This window comes from Protopterus annectens, chromosome 3.part0 (assembly GCF_019279795.1).
Source record: "Protopterus annectens isolate FY-2018-M chromosome 3.part0, PAN1.0, whole genome shotgun sequence".
In the NCBI taxonomy this organism is placed as follows: domain Eukaryota; kingdom Metazoa; phylum Chordata; order Ceratodontiformes; family Protopteridae; genus Protopterus; species Protopterus annectens.
In genome coordinates, this window is record NC_056731.1 from 564,782,623 (window position 1) to 564,800,267 (window position 17,645).

The 17,645-nt window shown below is 38.0% G+C and overlaps 1 protein-coding gene across 1 annotated transcript in view; it reads right to left on the reverse strand.

Moving 5' to 3' along the window:
- Positions 1-17,645, reverse strand: part of CNTNAP2 (contactin associated protein 2) — a 7,772,136-nt gene that overhangs the window by 5,182,370 nt on the left and 2,572,121 nt on the right. The gene's annotated exons all lie outside the window — the stretch shown is intronic.

A 17,645-nucleotide genomic window follows, 5' to 3' on the forward strand; every position in this document is an offset into this window, starting at 1 on the left:
ACTGCATCTAACTCACAGGCAGAGCATTTTCTGGACTCCATCAACACAAATGCCGTGGAACAGACTGTGCACTCTCCAACCAAAGGATCAAACATATTGGACACATGGAATAGTGTCACTTCCTCACTGGTAAACTCAGACCACAAAGCTGTCGCCCTCATAATAAAATTCATCCTGGAAAACCCAACTAAACCCATAACAGTTAGGAACTATACTAAAGCAAACTACACCCTGTTAAGCAATGTTTTGTCAAAATTCACAGCCCTACCAAACCCTGAAAACACTACCTATGCAGGATTATTTACAGAAACCCTGTACAAACATGTAAATGGCTGCATTGAGCCTGCTGTATCTCCTGGACGTCCAGGTCTAACATCAAAAATAAACAACCCTCATGGAATCCTTGTCTTAACAGGCTATATAACAAAAGAAAAAAGTCATGGTCAGAATCAGAAAGAGCAAATCTTATAGACACAAGAGCTATCTGATTCAACTAAACAAGAAACTAAGAGGTATAATAAAGTCCAGCAAGGCCACTTATGAAGTCAGTAACAAGGTCTTCTTTAGCTATGACAGGAATCTTAAAGGCAATACTCGGCAGTGTGTAGAACTGGTGGTAAATGGCACAACTTTCATTGACCAGGGTGACACAGCAAATCTACTGGCTGACAAATGTAGATCTAACTTCACTCCCCCACTCCACTTCAACTACCCCCCCCCCCGTAAAATCCATTCTAACATATACCTTCCAACTATCAACAGGGAGGAGATCCTGAAGGTGCTCATAAAGGCCAAAAACATTGCTTCAGTGGACCCTCAGAATAACCCTGGCTGCCTCCTAAATAGCCTAAATATGGACTAATAGGACCATTTGAGGCACTCTTCAACTACAGCTTCAAAACAGATTATATGCCAGGTGAATGCAGGTCCATAATGGTCTTCCCCTCTGCAGAACGGCGACCATCAACTGACCCTGGTAATTACAGACCCATCAGTCTGAAAAGTGTAAAATGCAAAACCGTGGTATGAATTATCATGAAAATGATCACCAAGGAAATTGGTAACCTACAGGCACTGGACCCATCTCAGTTTAGCTTTGTTAATGGAAGAGCTTGTCTACTTAACCTAGTGGACTTCTTCAAGAGGGCCACTATGGCTGGATGAGGGGAAATGGTACATACCATCTACCTTGATCTGGCCAGGGAATTCAGTACAATAGCATCTCTGTTATTGTTGACAGATTATCATAACTAGGCATAAATCTGTATAACTCTCTGGTTTGCCAGCTGGCTCACAGAGAGGACCCAATAAATCAGGATCGGTGAGACCAATTCTACCAAGACCCAGTCACTAACAGTACCGCAGGGCTGTGTGTTGGGTCCACTCCTGTATGGCATCTACTTCTCAGAAGTCAAGGCTAATGCCAGAGGCCTGTGGCTCACCAAGTTTGCAGATGACTGTACCATACCATAGATTCCCCTCACAACACCAACATTCTACAAGAGGGTCTAACACAAAAAAAGAATGGAGAAAAAGCCATGGATTAAAACTCATTGCAAAGAAATGTATTACAGTGCCTCTTAGGAAAGCATCCACCCAACCTAATTACTTCATGGATAAAACACCCCTAAGAGTTGACCCGATAGGGATCTGGGACCATATGTAGACAGTAATCTAGCATTTGACCAACATATAGCCGAGATACTAAGAAAATCATGTTGTGTAACCAAATTCATAAGCAATGGTATGGCATCTAGGTCCAAGGATGTAATAGTACCACTCTATTCAGCCCTTATCAGACCCATCATTGAGTAAAATGCCCCCTTTGGCATGTACCTAGCCAGGCATTTGCAACAGTGGAACCCCCTCAATGGTCTGTCACCAGGAGAATCCAGGGTATGAATACCGTATCCTACTCAGATCGCCTTAAAGTCCTATCTCACTTCTTAGTCTCCTACAGGTTACTGAGAAGCGATCTATGCCTGGCATATAAGGAGTTCAGGGATCTAGCTCAGATGGATCTCTTGCACATCTGCAAGACAGTCAACATCAGAAACACTAGATCCAAGGACCTGAAATTTGTCTGCAACATAAATAGAGCATGTGGAGGGACTGATATATGTCTCAAAGGATCTCTGTACTGTGTAATAAGCTCCTAATCAATGTGAAGCAGAGTTCGTTCCTGACCCTGTTGAAAATAAACCTTGATCATCGGATGGGAAATCTCACATTCACCCCTGGCCTGGCATCCATGTCACTGATGCACAGAGGTCGACAGTAAGTAAACTAATCCCCAACTAAATTACCACATACACACACACACACACACACACACATACATAATCATTATCTACCCCTTTACTAACATACCCCAGCATATAACCATCCAATTAACTCTGGGACAAAACTGGGTTGGGTTGCATTAACATATTATGAGCCTGTGAGAATTGCTATGTGTGTATTACCTTTGCCTTTTCAACATTAGCTGTATCTTCTGTATTATTTGTTCCTACTATGGGAGTTTGTCTCACTAAGTAATTTAATGTTTTCAGCATAGATGCCAGACTGACTAGATATTTTTTCTCTGTATTACAGTACCACCCTGCAAATTATCTTTAGCATCCAATTAACATATTTTTCTCTAACCTCCACTACAGGGCTGTTACTATTATTGTCGGATCTCATGAAAACATACTAAAATATTTCTTTCTGATAACTTTTATTGGCACTGTTTTTTATCCTCAGTGAACACTTATTCTCTTCATAAATACATACTACTAAGCTGTTTTGGTGTAAAATGTTAGAAAAGTAAAACATTCCATACTATTCATAGCGGAATTTGAATTTTCTACACAAATGCAGAAGTGCAGCATTCAGCGAATCACTGTCTTGATGACGTCAGTAGCATGGTTCATAAGCTGACAGGTGCACACATACGTTGACCGCTGAAGGGCAGATGAGAAGCTTGGCCCCATCTCCCTTGAAATGATAAAGGTAAACTAATTTCCTGTGGATGAAAGGTAAGGAAACAATAATGCCTGACAGGGTGGGCATCTCTGAGAATATAACAGACCACCTATGGGTACTCTGAGACTCAACACCACCCATGGAAGGTTCGCTATTTCCCCCTATAACCTTCACCTTGAAGGACATTATTGCACTTAGATAATGGGCTATGTGTTAAAGTGTTTGTATTTCTTTTATTATTGGTATGTACACTGATATATGCACATATTTGTTATAGTTTTGATGTAGAATAGTTTATGGTTGCTGTAGGACATGTGATCTTTGTTGGCGGAAGTAATTTATATCCAAACATATATCTTGTAAATATTTTATAATGTTTATACACCCACATACAAAACAGGTAGATTACAGACAGACACAAAGAAAATCAGACCCTTTACATTATAAGAAAAAAGGTTGATAGAGAAAATGAAAGGTATGTACTTACTTACACCTGCTTCAAACATGTGGGTTGTTGGATCCAATGGAAACTGACCTCAGTGCCAATCTCTAGCTTATCGATTTTGTAGCTCTGACTTCTACCATACTCATAATTCCCTAGGTTGTACTCGAGATACACAGGTTGAGTGTGTCTCTATAAGAGGGTAAAATATATAACTATTTGTATATGTGTGTGGATATATATTTGTGAATTAACTGAAGGAAAGGAAAAAACTTCTAAAAATGTAATGGCTGGTGAAAAGTATTTCAGTCTAGTGAGCCTGTGCACAGACAGGGACCTCTACTCGATTATCTAGAAGCCATAGGTGAAAATTTGGAAAAGGGTAGGAAGGAAGAAGTTTGAATTTGTTAAGTACATAACTTTCATATCCATTGCTGCCCATTTTCATCTACTCAAATATGTGTGACAGACTCCCAAGCTGTCAGACAGTGCATCAGGGAAAGACACTCCTGAGTATGGTGGAGCCAGAACATGAGTGCCATCTTGATTGTGCATCCAACTTACAGTGAGACACAAAGGTTTGTACAGTTGCTGAGGAGGCAGCTGCACAAATTTCATTAAGTGACAATCCTCTATTGAAAGCTGTAGAAGCAGATGCTTCTCTTGTCAAATGTGACTTGGTTTACTTGCTAAAGACTAATTTTTCTTCTTATGATATACAAAGGAGATGCAACCTGATAGCCATCTGCATAATGATACTTTAAAGACTGCTTTACCTAATTTTGGCCTAGCAAAGAAAAACAATAATTGGTTGTCCTTTCTGAAGTTCTTTCTCCCGTGAATACAGAATCTGAATTGTCTGTGAACATCTAATAAATGTAGGAGATATTCTCGCTTGTTGGAAAAAACATAGGAAGATGTATAGATTGATTTATATTAATATCCAATGCCACATTACAAATAAAGGAAGTGCTAGTTCTAAGGCAAACCATATCCTTGTGATAAACCAGATATGGGTGCTTTGATGAGAACGGCTATATATTTTTGAAATTAAACTGTCTGATATTGCTACAAATAGTTTTCCATATAAGAAATTTTAAATTTGTTGTATTAGCAGGCTCAAAGTGGAGAAGGGGGGGGAGGTGAATCAGAATTTGTAATAGACTAGTGGTGCCCTATGGAGGTGCTAAGTCTCTAATGGGAGGTCTCAACAGAAATATGCCCTTAAGAAAGGCTTTTGAGATCTTAAGGGATGCAATTGATGTGTCATTAAAGCCAACATGAACATTCAAAATACCTGCCAATTGAATCTTGACAATTGCAAAATTGGAGCCTTTGTCAAAGAGGTCAGACAGAGATTCCAGTATAGAAGGTATGGGTGTTGAGAAAGGTTCTAGACCCTTGGAATAGGCACAAATTGAAAATCTCTTCCATTTGCTGTGCAAACTTTCCTGGTGGATGGTTTCTGTGAAACAGAAAGAATATTAACTACTGCTGGAGGAAGCCTGGCATACCTGGCTATGGTTAAAATTGGAGGAACCATGCAGTTAACTTCATGGATTTCTGATCCAGAAGAGGCTGATCAGATGAGTGGGACAGTAGATCGGGATAGTGATCCAATATCCATGGAGGATGTACAAGAAGAGGCCATAAGAAAGAGAATTAAGTCTATCGGGGCCAAAATGATAAAATGAGGATAACTCTGGTATTGCATTGTCTTGTTGAAGGACCACTCATGAGGTATTAGTAGTGTGCTGATCAATTTGTCCACAAGTATGTTGGAGGCCCCCTGGCTGTGCATTGCTATCAGAAAGTGCTTGTGAAGACATCGCCCATTGCCAAACCCTCATGGCTTCCTGGCAAAGAGAGTAAGAATGGGTTCCTACTTGTTTGTTGATGGATGATACAACAGTAATGTCTGTTTGAATGGATGTCACATCCTTGCGAAGTAGGTCATGAAATGCCTGTAATGCTAGGAAAAACACCCTCAGCTCCATGATATTGATGTGAACTTTGTCTTCTGTCATTGACCATGCACTTTGGACAATCTTCCCTTTGAAATGCCCCACCCATGAAGGGATGCATCTGTGACCACTATTGTTATTGGAGGATCCATGCAGAAATGACAGCCCTTGGTCACAAACAAGGAAGTTATCTACCAAATGATGTGGTTTTTGCAGACTTACATAATCTGAACTTTTGCATGTAGAGGGTTTGTAGATTATGGCCATTGTACTGATAATATCCATTGAGGTACTTACATAAAAAATCTTACTAGAGGAATCATAACAGTCGTAGATGCAAAGAGGCCAAAGAGACATAGTATTAACCTCACTGATGAAGAACTTGCAATACTGTTAGGAGAAATGATTGGATTCTGGGCTGGAGAAGGCTGACACTCTGAAGTTTGGTATATAGGTGGCATCCTGTGAACTCTATGGTTTATGTTGGAGGCAAATAACATTTTGGTAGGTTTACTGAAATTCCTAAGTTCAGAAGCAACTGAAGTGCAAGGTCACAATGTCTGAGTATTAGATGCTCTGTGGGGGCAGTAAGAAGCTAATCATCTAGATATGGGAAGACCTGAATTCCCCGCAGACAGAGTTGTGCTGCTACTACTGCCATAATGTTGGTAAATACCCTGGTGGCTATGGTGAGACCAAACTTCAGAGCTCTGTGTTGGAAATGACTGGCTCCCAGCAGAATGCAGAAGAATATCCTGGTGTGGTTCATTATTTTGATGTGATAGTAAGCATCCTGGAGATCTATAGAGCACAACCTATTGTCCTGCCTCAGCAGAGTAAAATGGACTGACCTATGACCATCTGGAAGTCTGAGATCCCCAGTCTTCTTTGACACTAAAAGGAATCTGGATTAGGCTCTGTATTCCAACTGGTCAAGGGTGACCAGTTGGATGACTATTTTTTCTAGCAGCTTTGAAATTTCTGTAGCTGCTATGTCCCACTGGTTGAGTGGAGCATCAGGAAAGTTCTTCTTTTTCTGGGACTGGAGGTAAAAGGGAATTGAATAGCATCTGAATATTATACTTAGCACCCACGAATCTGATGTTATCCTTTGCCAGGACTGAGGGTGTAAGGAGAGACTGACTACCTCCAAAGTGCAGCAGTAGGGCAACTGTTCAGGGCTGCTGAAAGGCCACCTCACAAAATGGATCTTGAAAGGTCTGATTTTGCAGTCTGCCTCTGCCATTTGGGCATCATCCATTAAAATTACGTCCCCCTCTGTCACAGGGAGGTCTGTCAACTTGGGAGGCATGGAAAGAACTCAGTGGCTTGTGGAACCACATCTTCTTCACTGATCTCTGGTTCCTAGAGAATATTCTTTGAGGATTTGAGAAGTGTACTCCCACTGCAGAGACAGAGTCTTGGCATCCTGTTGACTCCTGATAAGTGTATCTTTTACTTTAGGTACAAACAAGCTGGAACTGTTGTAGGAACCATTAATGAAGTGTGACTTGAAGCCTTCCACAAAGTCATAAAGTCACACCCAGGCATGTCGGTGCATGGTGCTACCAGTGCCTGCTGCTCCAGCTATGCCATCAGTTCTTTTCCATACCAGACGCATCGCCACATTACAACAGAATTGCAGGATAGAAAGCTGGCAGTCTTCCTAACATCTGCTGAAATGGACTTGGAGATTTCCTTTGTCAAGTCTCTCATGAATCTTGTCAGGTGAGCAAGATAGTTCAGTGATCTAAGGATGAAAGACACTGACGCATAGGCCCACTTTCCTTATCTGTCCATCACCCTAGATTCTGTACTGGGAGGATGAACAAATGCACTTTCTTCTGATAGCTCCTTCTTGGTGGCTGCATCCACTACTATATCATCTTCAGGTGGATTCTTACTCCAGGTGCTTCCTGTCAATCAATGTAGATAATATGCGATCAGCTTTCTTTGGCATGCGTTCCACCACAGCTGGGTCCTTCCATGCCTTTTGAGCCATTATATCAATAAGAGGATTGATGGATGGTACCACCAAGGCTTCCAAAACTACAGACTCATGCAGAGAGTAGTTTTGGGATGTATATCCCCCTCTCAGTTTCATTAATTCTAGAATGACCCTCAAAGAAAACATATTCAGTGAGGGAGTGAGGAGAGCCCTCTCCTTCCTCTCAGTTTCATTAATTCTAGAATGACCCTCAAAGAAGACATCTTCAGAGAGGGAATGAGGAGAGCCCTCTCCTTCCTCTAAATCAGCATCTTCCATGAAAGGGTCTGGTGATGACTAAATAATGCTGCCTGTATGTCTGTTTTCTCTGAATACCTTTTGGGGGTTCAGTAGAAGGGTCAAAATCAGAAGGAGAACTCACTAAGCAGATTTCTTCTGAAACCATTGGTGCCAACTGTTACTGTACAACTGGGTGAAGAGGTGAAGAAGCAGAATTCAGTTGAGGTTTGGATGGAACCGAACTAGTTGAAGATGCCTCGCTTTTGGAAGTTGCCAAAACACTTTCAAAGTCTTCAAAAACCATGGCTACTTTTGCTGATGATGATTCCCCTGGTCTGAAGAGGAAAAAGGAAACCGTAGTGCCAATAAGCCCCAGCTTCAGAGTTGATCTCAGATCTGAGCTATCTAGAGCCAAAGCCTTGAGTGGAAGGGATGGTGCTAAGAATCTCAGCATTAACTCATTCCTCAGGGCTTGGTTCTGAAGCTTTGATTCCAAGTCTCATCCAGATTTGATGGAATCAGAGTTGAGAGAGAGATTGGGATGCAGTCGTGTGACGATGCAACAGGTTCCAGTGCCGACAAAAAACCTACAGTTCCAATCAGTTCTGATAAAACCCAAAGCCAAAGACTGGATCAATGCGGACCCTTGAATGGGGGGGATAAGATAGTCAGCACTCAGTACCTTCCCAGGGGGATGGTGCCAGGATAACAACAAGCTGAATCTGCTTCCTCAGAAATTTTCACATTATCACATTGACATTGAGCTCTGTAAGGCTTCTAGATAAACAAGAGGATAATGCTACTAATGGAGGTCATGAATACATTTTCTCCTGGAGGATGGGAGACTGAAGCCTGAAACTCTTGAGTCCCAGTGAATAGCTGGCTTTAGGGAAAAGAGACTGTGGCTGAAGAGTAGATGTTTCTGATCTTCTTGAAATCTTCTGGTTGGGACCGAACAATGTTGACAGTTCCAGAGATCTCTTTTAGTAGATTTTGAAGGCGACCTGCTCCCTTCCTTTTCTTTCCTCTCTCTCTGTTTTTCTTGTACTTTAGATTTAGAATTTTCCTTTTCTTTTGTAGAAGGAAACCCTTTAATACTAATTTGTCCCTGTGACTCTGGAAGGACCTGGCACTGAAGACCGCACAAGACTCACATTCACGCAGAAAACAACAAATGAGTATCTGAAATACAACCTGGGGAATTATGGGTATAGTAGGAGGCAGAGCTCTGGAACTGATATGCTCAGGATCAATGCTGAAGTTGGATTCCATTGGATCTGACAACCCATATGTTTGAATAGACAAAAATAGACAACATTGGATCAAAAATTAAGCTACACACCACACACACACACACACACACACACACACACACACACACACACACACACAAATTAATGGTGCATAGCATTTTGACTGCACTCCATTTATTTCAAGTAATTTTTTGTCAGCAAAGCATTTCAATTCCCACTCCCAATCAGATATCACACTCACACACTCTTGAGCACAGTCATGTCTTGTCCTTGTAACTGCTACTGAAGTTTTTTCAATTAGATCTGTTTTTGCTTTAAATTAGTTTATTTATTTAAAAAATATCTATTTGACACCTGGAACTGTACGTGCATAACAATCAAAACAGATGTATTATTACCTATTCACTATAACTATGCCATTCTCACTCAAAATTCAGTAACACCTCAACATTTCTTTGTGTAGTTGGCTTTCACAAATAAATTTCCATCCAAGAAAAAGGTGTAGTCATGGGTACCCCTATGGCTAACACCTATGCCAACATAGTAATGCTGGCATGGGAAACTGAATCCATCCTACATAATAACCCATTTAAGGAGCATGTAGTCTGTTTTAAACAGTTTGTGGATGATCTTTTTATTATTTGGCATGGATTTCACAGTTCTATTTCAAGAACTACTCAATTTCCTAGCTTCAAAAAAGAAAGTTTTAGTAAAAAAAATAATTTCTTATAACTCAAATTAATAATTAATCAAGAAGGCAAAATTGAGACTACTTTATACAAAAAGTCAGTTAAAAGAAATAGCTATTTACATCGCATAAGCATGCATCCTCCACACGTTTAAAAATATTTTGAAAAACCAAATGTTGAGGGTTGCCAAACTGAATACACTAGACACCATTATGATGGACAACTTAATACTACTGCCTCTGACTTCATCAGAAGACATTATCAAGAGCCACAGGTCAGCAACACATAGCAAGAAATCATAGCATCTCGCAATGACACAAGATCTCTATTCCATGATAATGAATATATCATGGCACAGAGAAATCACAAGATTTGATGCATGTTAACTTACAACTGCAATACTCCAACAGTAAAACAAATTATTACTAAATACTGGCCAATTCTAAATGAAATACAACAACTAAGAGACTGCACCTCCACCATTCCTAATTTTGGCTACAGAAGAGCAGCCAACTTAAAAAAATATACTTTGTTACAAGCAACAAACAAGATCTACCACAAGTTTTTCAAACTCAAGAAAGGGTACCTATAAATTTAATAAATGTACCTTTTTTCAGCATATAGACGCTAACAGGGTTATTAAATATCCTGTATTTAACATAGATTTCTTGATATAAATTTATGGGTACTGTGACTCCAAGAATGTGGTATATATGGCTAGATGCGCACAATGTCCAGCATTTTATATAGGCATGACCAACAGGAAGCTTAAGGAAAGGATGGGAAACCATATTTCTGATATTAACAGACAAGTGGTATACCAATGCCTTATATAAGCATATTTTAACTACTGATAATTCACATAATTTCAATTTTTTAATTTTTATGCATTGTACACAAACCAATACATGGAGGAAATTTAAAACACTTAACTGAGTTACAAGAAATGAAATGGATTTTGCACTTCCATGCATATGCTGCACCTGGTCTTAATGAATCTTTCATTTTAAGGCCGATGCTTGATGATTTACAAATATGGGTGCATTAATCACATGCATTTACTTAAATACAACAGTTCTAAAAACAGAATCATTAGCCTGAATAAGTGTTAAGATGAATGTTTTTACTAGCAACGTTACTTTTGGATACTGCTGAAGACTTATTTTAACTTCTTGTACTTTGAAGAAGAGTGATTTTAACATTTTATCATTAAAGCTACTTTTAACTTTAGCTGTGCTTCTGTTTTTTTCAACTTTCTGCACTAACACCACCATGTCATAGCAGGTAGTAATGGCCTAACATCAAAAACAAGCTCTCACCTTAATAATACCAAGCTACTGTCGTATGATCATCTACTGCTTCAGCCAACATGTACAATTTATTTTCCTCTCTTGTGTGCCACCATAGCATTCTCATCTTTCTAAAAGCAACCAACTCTTTCTCCTTGTCCCTAATTTTCCCTCTTACTCATTAGTACAACTCACATCATTCTATTACTCTGTCTATTTTGGCAGCAGAATGCACTTATTATTTTTCACCAGAATGTATTATTAGAAATATAGTCTACATTTTGAAAAATTATGTATTAATTTACTTGGCATAGGCTATCCACTTCTGCAGTGTGTCTTGCTACTTACAGTATATATTGTATATTCATGATTGCAATTTACCATAGTAATATTTCTGTAAATTATTTCATCTGTTTTTATCTGTTGTGGGGATCCCCCCTGTATATAATTACTTAACAGCTACAGTAAAATCTTTTTATGTGTGTTTTTGTGAAGCCTTTCTCTCCAGCTTATTATAAAATATTTAATTTATTACATGGCTTTTCTCCCCTTGTATATAATTACTCAACTAGTGTTTAAATATTTTTGAATCTGTTGTAGTACTTTTCTGCCCCTGCCAATACTGAAAATGGAACACTGGATCAGTTGGACTTTCACTGTTATCAAAGGATAAATAAATAAATAAAAGAATGAACGAATAAATACTTTTTCATACTCACTAACCATTTTTTTCTAACAATGGTATTTAGCAAGGGGAATTGAAAAGACAAGTCCTAAAAACTTCTACAGCAGTTACTTGTCTCACTTCTGCTAAGTTCATTTATTTTTTTTTTTCCTAGTCCCAGTTTCTAGCCACACAAGATCCACAGTTAGCAATTGCAATGTAAATTACAGAGTTATTTTTTAAACATGCACCATCTCATCTTTTTCATGAAGGTTTGGGCATAGCTTTGATGATTGACAGTGTCTAACGATGCCCATCCTCTCAGGTGTATTAATCGCTGCGAAAGTAAGGAAATGGCCACAAACTCACACCCATTTAGTTGTTAATTGAATGCACAGTAGCATAAAAGCAAAAAACACTTCTTTTTTTTTTTTTTTTTTTTACAAAGCAGTTCAATAAGTTTGATACCCATGTTTCTTATGCAAGAAAAAAAATAAATAAAAACAGTAGAATAAAAGCAAGAAAAACAGTTTTTCCATTAAAAATATGACTTCATTAGTGGAAATCTGTTGTTCTGTTCACCACGTTATTAATTTAATGCAGAATGTAATGTTTGAGATGTGTTGTGTTCTGTTCAAATTTATAACATCCACTAACAAATCGGGATATATGTGTGAGAGGCATTTACAGAGTATGTGTTTTATTATTTTTGATGTGCTGGTCAGCTTGTATATCATTAATTTAAACCATTGACAGTATGTATGTTTTATTATTTTTGACAATAACACATTGTCAGCTCAAAGTAGTGTCAGAGAAGTCTGTGATTTGTTGACAAGCTGGTCAGCTTGCATGTTATAAATGCAAAGTATTCACAGTGTGTGTTTCATTGCATTGCATTATTCATCCTTCTAATAAACATGAAATGACAGCCATAAACATATATATATATATATATATACATATATATATATATATATATATATATATATACATATATATATATATATATATATATATATATATATATATATATATATATGTATATATATATATATGTATAATTATCTATGAACCTGGATTACAGGCCACCACTTAACTACAATATTTACATTCTCTGCCCTATCTAGTTCCTCCCCTCATCATCAAGTTCTTGAATTTCTAAATATTAATCATATGACCTATTATCTATCTGACAAATCCACTAATTTTATCTTTTATATTATTATAGTTGTTTCTACTTGCATGTGACTATAATGTTATTATCAAGTATATGTGTATTTTTAATGCATATTATTTAATGTCTGTTCATGTGCATTACTGAATGTACATTTAAAAATGTTTTAATATGCTGGAGCTTTTTTCTCCCAGCCTCTGCTGAGAAGTGTTTTTTGGCTAATCCCAGTCAGAAAACCCAGTAAATAAAAGCATAATGCTGTCAACTCAAAGTACTGGCAAAGTTGACTGTAATTGTTTTGTATTTATGTGTTTTTTTGTTTGTTATTTGTGTTATTAACCTAAGCACTAACTGATAAAAAGCTGCCTGTCCAATAGGTATCAGTCAGTATAATGGCACTCCACCCCCACTCCATACCTCTGAGTCACCACTGGTGTACCGCAAGGCTCTGTCCTTAGTCCTCTCCTCTTTAACATTCTCACCAACATCCTCCACACATTCAAACAACAAGCCTCCCTAAGGCAATATGAGGATGATCCCACAAACATCTACATATTATACAACCTAGTTCATCTCCAAAAAATTACACGAGAAGCTTTAACAGACACTGAAATATAGCTTTGTAACAACTCGTGCTCAACAACCCCCCCCCAAAAAAGCAATAACTGCTTTTTTCCTGTCAGTCCCTCACTCATGAAAAGAATAAAATTTAAAGTGATCGCTCTTAATAATACAAACATTGAAGTCACTTCTTATAGCAAATTATTAGGGATGATAGTTGATGATAATCTTAAATTTGACTTGCATATAAAAAATTTGCATAAAAATCCCATAAAATCTGGGGACACTTTATGGAGCTAAACAAACTCACCAATACAGCTAAAGCTACACACACCACTGATTACTTTCTCCCTTCACTACTTTATGGCGCCCCTATCCTTACTGACCTCCAGGCATCACAAAAAGCAAAACTTTGAACAATGCTATAATAAAGTCTTTAAATTTGTAGCAAATACTCATTTCAGAACCTGCCACTGTATAGCACTAAAAAGCATAAACTGGTTAGAAGTACTCAATCAACTAACATATACAGATGCTTTTATAATCCATAACATTATTGAGCATCCACCTGCCTACCAGCAATAAATATCATAATACACAACTATATTCCCATTAAGTCATTACAATCCAATGACTAAAAACTTCACTCTGTCCATAAAACTATCAAAACTGCTGGTCATGGTCAAAACTGCTGGTCTTGGTCTAGCTAAGGCCTGGAACTCCTTACCTATATCCATCTAGTTAATACTCTCACTCCAATTCTTTAAAGCCATTCTGAAAGACCTCCTATTCCTAAATATGAACAAGTAAGTATTCATACTTTACAGCTCCTTACTCTCCTTTCTTCACCCACTTCCTACCTTCATTTAATGTACCTTCCCTGACTCTTTATCTAAATATGCCAAAACTTTTTTTCTCACTTTATTTCTGTTTGTGTTATACTAACTTACCTTTAATTTCTCAAATCTGGCTAAAATAACTCTAAATATTAAATCATTATCATATATGTTGTATCTATTTTTAAAAATGTTGTCACATTATGTATAATTTGGTATAATTATTTTAACTACAGATGTTTTGGATTATTTTTGAGGATTGTAAAATTATTGTTCTTAAAATGTTTTTGTAATAATTTGGAGCTTTTCTCCCTGGGCCTCCACTGAAAATAGGTACCTACTGTGACATCAAAATTCTTGGCCAGTAATCAAGGAGCCTAAATCCTCACCATTGACACTAGAGAGAGATGCTCATTGGAGCACCCAGTTTTTCAAATATAGCTCACTGCAGCTACACTGGGAATATAGTATACTTTAGTTTTTGTACAAAATGTCCTGTCTATTATATAGGTAAAACAAATTGGTTACTAAAGGATAGGATTCTCGAACATATGAGAGACATCAGAAATATTAAAGAAAGTAACGCATTAGCAATGCATGTGATAAAGGAGGGAGCTACACATAGCTTTAAATTTTTGGTTCTCCATATTGTTCACAAAAATAAGAGAGGTGGAAACATAATTAATAGTACTGAAGCCTTGGAACAGGAATGGATTATTAGGTTCCAAGCAGATAGACGGCCTGGACTGAACTATAAGGTTTCCCTAAAACCATTCTTAGAAATAGAGCTCTGAAGCATTGATGCCCTAAATTATTTATTATTTTTTATATTTTTATATGATATATCTATCAGAATTTTACATCTAATAATAATTTGTATTAAATTTAGGTTTTTGTATGTTTTTAGATCATTTATAAATGTGTTTATATTTTATATTATATTTATATGTGCATATTTATAGCATGTGTATTATTATTTGAAATTGGTTTATTCATTCCAACATAAAACTGATTGGTTAGTACCATGATGCACTACTATTTAAACAATGCTATAATTGTCTTAATATGTCTGATGAAGCAGAGAGGACTCTGCGAAAGCACTTAATTTTTACATTTCTATTAAAGTGTTGCCTGCCATGTGTTATTCAACAAGTTTTGTTTTATTATTGTAAAATTATTGTTCTTAAAATGTTTTTGTAATAATTTGGAGCTTTTCTTCCTGGGCCTCCACTGAAAATAGGTACCTACTGTGACATCCCCATTCTTGGCCAGTAATCAAGGAGCCTAAATCCTCACCACTGACACTGGAGAGGGATGCTCATTTGGAACAAAAATGGATACACCCGGTTTTTCCAAATGCAGCTCTCTGCATTAAACAAAATTTCCCTTAAGAGCACACAGGGAACGCATTCAGTCTGGGGTCTGGATTTCTCTATCTGTCTCCCTCCAAGTCTCCAGTAAGACACCCCACTGGCACAGCTGTGGAGATGAGATCTCAGCCGAGTGTCCAAGTTCTCCACCACACTCTCTGTGAAATCAGTGTTCTATGTCCCTGCTCCAAGCAGCTGACACACAAACTCTTTGCAATTTAATTTTCACATACACACACACACACACACACACACACACACACACACACACCTGGGAAAGGCTGGCATAGATTTAGTAGCTATGCCCCCTTCTGCCCAGACTATAAGGTAGTTACACCTCCACCAGACACTCTAAAGCCAGCTACTCTAAGGTGTTTGCAAGGGTACCCGATTATACTGAGTGAAATTAATATTAATACAAATAGCAGTTTGACCAACAGCAAGGCATTCAGAAGTGGCCAGAGATGTCACTAAATATATGTAAGTACTCTCAGAGATTAAAATATTCTCTAAAAGACCAGCCACAATGAAAAGTTTAAATATGTTTAATAATAAATAAGAAAAGAACACGAAAATACCAAATATCTATTTACAGTAAACACCAGAGTTTCAATCACAGGAAATATTAAAATAATACAGATGAATAAATTCAAACAGTCAAAGAAAATCAGTACTTAACTAATCTCACTATATTTTCTTATCTGATATAGATAATTATTATCCCTGGTCACTTACTAGAGCAAGGCAAGATGAAGTAGTTGAGGGATCCTTCTATGTCATGTTCCAGGAAACAGACTGCTGCTGAGACTTCAGTCTCCTGTAATATTAAAATATTATTTCTGTACAGAATTACATCACATATATCTGGTCATCTGACTTTTGGTTCCCATGCAACCTACTCTTGTTAGAAGCTGTCAGGATTTATCACATAGGTGTCAATAATACACACACACACACACACACACACACACACACACACACACACACACACACACACACAGCCTGCTGCAGCTCCTGGAAGTCATAAAATTATAAAACACATCCAATCATCCTACAGAAGCTAATAAATCATACTTCTTACAGGTATTGCATCTCTGGCTTCATTCAAAACTTTGTGATAACATCGTTATGGCCTAGTCCTATTTATTTAATTTCTTACTATTTTACATAGTTATCTGCAGCTGAGCTTAACCTCTTCTCTTCCAGCATCCACTGCTAACATATTTAATTCAGTTACAATACAGTCAGGACCCACTGTTAGTACATTTTGAACACATGCAGCATTACAAATACATTTTTCAACACAAGCAACTGTACAAATCAGTTTGACATACAAATGACATAATGATTTACAAAATTCCAGCTAGCTGTGCTGGCATATGTTACTTCTTGTTCTGGCACAGCTGGCAATAATTCACATCTTCACATCTCTTTCCCCTTTGAAGACTTAAGCTATTTTTTCAAGTAACCCTTGAGAAATATTGCTTGAGAGGAATGAGCCTATCTGGGAATACATTAACCCATACCCTGTCTTGAGAGTCAATCTGCATTGGTATTACTAACCCCACTACAATGCTGCACTATTATTTCCTATGCCTGCAACCCTAGGCTCCACCTTAGTAACTTGGCATTTTGCTGGCTGGCTTGATGTAGCCATGTTAAAGGATTGTGGTCTGTAACTACAGTGAATTTCCTTCCATACAGATAGGGTTGAAGTTTCCGGAGTGCCCATACTATGGCTAAACATTCTTTTTCTACAGTTGCATAACATTCCTCCCTATGTCGGAGTCTATGGCTAAGATATACCACTGGGTGCACTTCTCCATCAGAGACAACCTGCTTAAGTACAGCCCTGACCCCATAGTTTGAAGCATACACCTGGACAACAAATTCTTAGGTGCAATCTGGACTGGCTAACACAGGAGGTCCTCCCAAAACCCCTTTAAGCTTTTGGAGTGCCTGTTTGTGAGCAGGCACTTCAAAAGCTTAAAGGGGCTTTGGGAGTGCCTGCTTGTGACCAGGCACTCCCAAAGCCCCTTTAAGGTTTTGGAATGCCTGCTCACAAGCTGGGGTTTACACTACCTTGTCTGGCCTGTTTTTCCTTGTCAGGTCTATGAGAGGAGCAGATATTGTACTATAATTAGGAACAAACTTTCAATAGCACCCTGCTACCCCCCAAGAATGCCCTCACCTGAGTTTTAGTAACAGG